Below are 7,684 nucleotides of genomic sequence, written 5' to 3'. Positions count from 1 at the left end.
TTTTTATTCTGACATCAAATCTTCAACGGGTACAAGCAGAAATAATAAATGTTTTAACAGATATTCGTCATAATACAATAAGCCCAATGCTAATATCACCACGACAACTAAAGGAGCAAATGAAACAAATACATAGTCACTTGAGACCAGTTCACCCAGATAACATTCTTATGGCATACCAGCTAATGAAGGGTGAAGGAACTATTGTGAAGAATCATGTCATTATTAAAGTACATTGTCCTTTAATATCGTCGCAAGTTCTGGACATCTTCAAATTGACTCCAATTCCATTTCTGGGTAAGGATGAATTTCATTCGATTGAAATAAAATCACCGTTTCTTGCAATCAACAGTCATCGTGATGAATTTGTTGAAATGTCTGAAGCAGACTTAACGTTCTGTCAAGAAAGAGCTAAAAGGGATTTTATTTGTTTCAACAAGCCAACAATGTTTTCATCAGAAATTAGTTGTGAGATGAAATTATTTCATAATAAAACGGATTCATCCTGTAAAATAGTAAGTACAAGAAAATCCTTTCTATGGTCTGGAATGTATGCCAAGAATCAATGGACATTTGCAACAAAGGAATCTTTAAAGACCACACGGCTCCGGCTGTTTGACTGCAAGTCCTGGGTGCACAATTCGAAATACATTGATGACGATAACGACTCAAGATTCAACAGAAACTACACTACAGGTATCATATGCTCGATTCGGAGATGGCGATTAAACTGAAAATTTGCCGTCAAATTCAAATACGACGGTTGTAATTGATACTCAGAGACTACATTTCAATGAGCTTCTTCAAAAAAAATGGAACTGTTTCCACAAAATAGCTTTAAGCTACCACACAATTTATCCAATATTGAGCATCATCAAATCGCCATTTATATTATATTTTATAACTCAGCCGTTTACCATCAACAATCCGTTCAACGGCCGGGAGAATGTACGAATTTCGCCAAGAAGAAAATTGTTCACAGCTGGATTGATATTTATGGGTCAAATAGACAAGGCTCATTAGTGATATCGGCCTACCTAAATCAACACAGGACCACGTATGCCTGTGTCCACATGTGTGTCAATTCTGACCCATCATAAAGGAAACCCCACGATCGGTCACGTTTTCACACTATCTGCATGCAGAATATTTGAGACTATTTTACCTACGATATCTTTATCTAAATTGTATTGTTTTATTAGGACAAACCATGTAACTGACAATTGTAATCTAGAATAGACCTATGTAAACACCCTTTTTGACCCAAGAACATGTATATAAACCCCAAGTTATGCTTAATAAAATCAGTATTTCAGCATTCTGAATTCATTTGAATTCGTACACGCAGCATGAAAAATAGAAAAGCACCAGGACCGGACAATATCCCGACTGAAACTCTTAAGGTCATAGCAGAAAGTAACCAGACAAGCTCTTAAGCATGTACAACAAGTGCCTGCAGAATGAAATTTTCCCCGAGCCGGGGAAAATACAGAGGTTGGTCTTGATAAGCAAAGGAAAGGGAAGCCCCACAATTCCCTCAGCTTATCGACCACTCTGCATGATAAATACGACTGGTAAACTAATGGAAAAGCTGATCTAGCTGCTGCTGTCGAAGGAGCCGGTGGTCTCTCTTACAGACAGTACGGCTTTCGGCCAGGGAGGTCCACAATAGGAGCTATCGGAGAAGTTGTTGACGCAGCACTGGCTAAAGCAGTGCATCTGGAATTAGTGAGTGATCTTACTACAGAGGCAATTTTGGCATCGCTTCGTCGTTTTATAAGTCGACGAGGATAATGTCATACTTTGCATTGCGAAAATTCGACTAATTTTGTTGGAGCAAGATATAAGCTTCAAAATGCAATATTTTCCGAAAAGGCAAAACAATGCATTGTGGAAAGTTGTATTGACAAAGGAGCCAATTTTAAGTTTATTCCACCAAGAGCGGCGCATTTTGGAGGATTATGGAAAGCTGCTGTAAAATCGGCTAAGCATTTGCTGTTAAAAAATGTCATCACAGCTAATCTAACTTATGAGGAGTAAGAAACTGTTATAGTCGAGATTGAAGCAATTTTAAACTCTCGACCTTTGGTTCCCATGTCAACTGATCCAAATGATTTGACAGCAGGCCATTTTCTTATTGGAGAACCACTCACCGCCCAGGCTGACAGCGAACCTTCTCAGCAACCACAGACATTGGGACAACGATGGCAAGCTGTATCAAAACTTAAGCACGCCTTTTGGAAGCAATGGTCAACTGATTATCTACAACAACTACAGCAAAAGCAAAAGTGGAGACGATCATCAGCAAACATTAAGGAAGGAGAGCTGGTTGTTGTTGAAGAAAACACACCAAAAAGAAAAAAATCTTCAGGACTGTCGTCAATGGCAATGACATTGATAGTAGTGCTTCTTTTGTTATCATTAACTATTGCACAATCAATCAATGTAACAAAATTTGTCTCAAGGCCAGAATTCTTCTTTGAAAAAGTTGAAAATGGTCAATTTGCCACAACGGATTGGTCTATAATTGTTTATTACAATTTAAGGCCGTATTGGAATGATATGAATACATTTTCAATGGGAGTTAGCAAAATTGGTCATTTATGTACACTACTTCCACAGCAAGAAGCATGTACAAGTCTGTATCATCACTTCAAACATTTAGAGAAAGATCTGCAGGCTGAAAATATTCTACTAGCAAAATTGCTTAAACAAGGAGCACCACCGGATATCTTTGGAAATATAGCAAGTAGTCTGTTTGGCGTATTAGACTCAACATATGCTAACGAAATGGTCAAGACAATAACAAAGGTTAAAGGCAACGAAAAACACCTATTGAATTTATTAAAAAATCAGACATCATTGATTGATTCAACAATTAATGTCATACAAAGAGATGAGATTTCCAACTCAAAACGATTAAAATTGATTAAAAACTATATCTCCGACACAGAAAGTACCAAGAGTGTATTTAATAAACTTTCATGGTATATATCACTGTCAACACAACTTTTTATTCTGACATCAAATCTTCAACGGGTACAAGCAGAAATAATAAATGTTTTAACAGATATTCGTCATAATACAATAAGCCCAATGCTAATATCACCACGACAACTAAAGGAGCAAATGAAACAAATACATAGTCACTTGAGACCAGTTCACCCAGATAACATTCTTATGGCATACCAGCTAATGAAGGGTGAAGGAACTATTGTGAAGAATCATGTCATTATTAAAGTACATTGTCCTTTAATATCGTCGCAAGTTCTGGACATCTTCAAATTGACTCCAATTCCATTTCTGGGTAAGGATGAATTTCATTCGATTGAAATAAAATCACCGTTTCTTGCAATCAACAGTCATCGTGATGAATTTGTTGAAATGTCTGAAGCAGACTTAACGTTCTGTCAAGAAAGAGCTAAAAGGGATTTTATTTGTTTCAACAAGCCAACAATGTTTTCATCAGAAATTAGTTGTGAGATGAAATTATTTCATAATAAAACGGATTCATCCTGTAAAATAGTAAGTACAAGAAAATCCTTTCTATGGTCTGGAATGTATGCCAAGAGTCAATGGATATTTGCAACAAAGGAATCTTTAAAGACCACACGGCTCCGGCTGTTTGACTGCAAGTCCTGGCTGCACAATTCGAAATACATTGATGACGATAACGACTCAAGATTCAACAGAAACTACACTACAGGTATCATATGCTCGATTCGGAGATGGCGATTAAACTGAAAATTTGCCGTCAAATTCAAATACGACGGTTGTAATTGATACTCAGAGACTACATTTCAATGAGCTTCTTCAAAAAAAAATGGAACTGTTTCCACAAAATAGCTTTAAGCTACCACACAATTTATCCAATATTGAGCATCATCAAATCGCCATTTATATTATATTTTATAACTCAGCCGTTTACCATCAACAATCCGTTCAACGGCCGGGAGAATGTACGAATTTCGCCAAGAAGAAAATTGTTCACAGCTGGATTGATATTTATGGGTCAAATAGACAAGGCTCATTAGTGATATCGGCCTACCTAAATCAACACAGGACCACGTATGCCTGTGTCCACATGTGTGTCAATTCTGACCCATCATAAAGGAAACCCCACGATCGGTCACGTTTTCACACTATCTGCATGCAGAATATTTGAGACTATTTTACCTACGATATCTTTATCTAAATTGTATTGTTTTATTAGGACAAACCATGTAACTGACAATTGTAATCTAGAATAGACCTATGTAAACACCCTTTTTGACCCAAGAACATGTATATAAACCCCAAGTTATGCTTAATAAAATCAGTATTTCAGCATTCTGAATTCATTTGAATTCGTACACGCAGCATGAAAAATAGAAAAGCACCAGGACCGGACAATATCCCTACTGAAACTCTTAAGGCCATAGCAGAAAGTAACCAGACAAGCTCTTAAGCATGTACAACAAGTGCCTGCAGAATGGAATTTTCCCCGAGCCGGGGAAAATACAGAGGTTGGTCTTGATAAGCAAAGGAAAGGGAAGCCCCACAATTCCCTCAGCTTATCGACCACTCTGCATGATAAATACGACTGGTAAACTAATGGAAAAGCTGATCTAGCTGCGGCTGTCGAAGGAGCCGGTGGTCTCTCTTACAGACAGTACGGCTTTCGGCCAGGGAGGTCCACAATAGGAGCTATCGGAGAAGTTGTTGACGCAGCACTGGCTAAAGCAGTGCATCTGGAATTAGTGAGTGATCTTACTACAGAGGCAATTTTGGCATCGCTTCGTCGTTTTATAAGTCGACGAGGAAAATGTCATACTTTGCATTGCGAAAATTCGACTAATTTTGTTGGAGCAAGATATAAGCTTCAAAATGCAATATTTTCCGAAAAGGCAAAACAATGCATTGTGGAAAGTTGTATTGACAAAGGAGCCAATTTTAAGTTTATTCCACCAAGAGCACCGCATTTTGGAGGATTATGGAAAGCTGCTGTAAAATCGGCTAAGCATTTGCTGTTAAAAAATGTCATTACAGCTAATCTAACTTATGAGGAGTAAGAAACTGTTATAGTCGAGATTGAAGCAATTTTAAACTCTCGACCTTTGGTTCCCATGTCAACTGATCCAAATGATTTGACAGCAGGTCATTTTCTTATTGGAGAACCACTCACCGCCCAGGCTGACAGCGAACCTTCTCAGCAACCACAGACATTGGGACAACGATGGCAAGCTGTATCAAAACTTAAGCACGCCTTTTGGATGCAATGGTCAACTGATTATCTACAACAACTACAGCAAAAGCAAAAGTGGAGACGATCATCAGCAAACATTAAGGAAGGAGAGCTGGTTGTTGTTGAAGAAAACACACCAAAAAGAAAAAAATCTTCAGGACTGTCGTCAATGGCAATGACATTTATAGTAGTGCTTCTTTTGTTATCATTAACTATTGCACAATCAATCAATGTAACAAAATTTGTCTCAAGGCCAGAATTCTTCTTTGAAAAGGTTGAAAATGGTCAATTTGCCACAACGGATTGGTCTATAATTGTTTATTACAATTTAAGGCCGTATTGGAATGATATGAATACATTTTCAATGGGAGTTAGCAAAATTGGTCATTTATGTACACTACTTCCACAGCAAGAAGCATGTACAAGTCTGTATCATCACTTCAAACATTTAGAGAAAGATCTGCAGGCTGAAAATATTCTACTAGCAAAATTGCTTAAACAAGGAGCACCACCGGATATCTTTGGAAATATAGCAAGTAGTCTGTTTGGCGTATTAGACTCAACATATGCTAACGAAATGGTCAAGACAATAACAAAGGTTAAAGGCAACGAAAAACACCTATTGAATTTATTAAAAAATCAGACATCATTGATTGATTCAACAATTAATGTCATACAAAGAGATGAGATTTCCAACTCAAAACGATTAAAATTGATTAAAAACTATATCTCCGACACAGAAAGTACCAAGAGTGTATTTAATAAACTTTCATGGTATATATCACTGTCAACACAACTTTTTATTGTGACATCAAATCTTCAACGGGTACAAGCAGAAATAATAAATGTTTTAACAGATATTCGTCATAATAAAATAAGCCCAATGCTAATATCACCACGACAACTAAAGGAGCAAATGAAACAAATACATAGTCACTTGAGACCAGTTCACCCAGATAACATTCTTATGGCATACCAGCTAATGAAGGGTGAAGGAACTATTGTGAAGAATCATGTCATTATTAAAGTACATTGTCCTTTAATATCGTCGCAAGTTCTGGACATCTTCAAATTGACTCCAATTCCATTTCTGGGTAAGGATGAATTTCATTCGATTGAAATAAAATCACCGTTTCTTGCAATCAACAGTCATCGTGATGAATTTGTTGAAATGTCTGAAGCAGACTTAACGTTCTGTCAAGAAAGAGCTAAAAGGGATTTTATTTGTTTCAACAAGCCAACAATGTTTTCATCAGAAATTAGTTGTGAGATGAAATTATTTCATAATAAAACGGATTCATCCTGTAAAATAGTAAGTACAAGAAAATCCTTTCTATGGTCTGGAATGTATGCCAAGAGTCAATGGATATTTGCAACAAAGGAATCTTTAAAGACCACACGGCTCCGGCTGTTTGACTGCAAGTCCTGGCTGCACAATTCGAAATACATTGATGACGATAACGACTCAAGATTCAACAGAAACTACACTACAGGTATCATATGCTCGATTCGGAGATGGCGATTAAACTGAAAATTTGCCGTCAAATTCAAATACGACGGTTGTAATTGATACTCAGAGACTACATTTCAATGAGCTTCTTCAAAAAAAATGGAACTGTTTCCACAAAATAGCTTTAAGCTACCACACAATTTATCCAATATTGAGCATCATCAAATCGCCATTTATATTATATTTTATAACTCAGCCGTTTACCATCAACAATCCGTTCAACGGCCGGGAGAATGTACGAATTTCGCCAAGAAGAAAATTGTTCACAGCTGGATTGATATTTATGGGTCAAATAGACAAGGCTCATTAGTGATATCGGCCTACCTAAATCAACACAGGACCACGTATGCCTGTGTCCACATGTGTGTCAATTCTGACCCATCATAAAGGAAACCCCACGATCGGTCACGTTTTCACACTATCTGCATGCAGAATATTTGAGACTATTTTACCTACGATATCTTTATCTAAATTGTATTGTTTTATTAGGACAAACCATGTAACTGACAATTGTAATCTAGAATAGACCTATGTAAACACCCTTTTTGACCCAAGAACATGTATATAAACCCCAAGTTATGCTTAATAAAATCAGTATTTCAGCATTCTGAATTCATTTGAATTCGTACACGCAGCATGAAAAATAGAAAAGCACCAGGACCGGACAATATCCCTACTGAAACTCTTAAGGTCATAGCAGAAAGTAACCAGACAAGCTCTTAAGCATGTACAACAAGTGCCTGCAGAATGGAATTTTCCCCGAGCCGGGGAAAATACAGAGGTTGGTCTTGATAAGCAAAGGAAAGGGAAGCCCCACAATTCCCTCAGCTTATCGACCACTCTGCATGATAAATACGACTGGTAAACTAATGGAAAAGCTGATCTAGCTGCGGCTGTCGAAGGAGCCGGTGGTCTCTCTTACAGACAGTACGGCTTTCGGCCAGGGAGGT

The sequence above is a fragment of the Drosophila elegans genome, unplaced genomic scaffold, assembly GCF_018152505.1.
Source record: "Drosophila elegans isolate 14027-0461.03 unplaced genomic scaffold, ASM1815250v1 contig_767, whole genome shotgun sequence".
NCBI classification, from domain to species: domain Eukaryota; kingdom Metazoa; phylum Arthropoda; class Insecta; order Diptera; family Drosophilidae; genus Drosophila; species Drosophila elegans.
Note: the sequence above shows the minus strand (reverse complement) of the source record.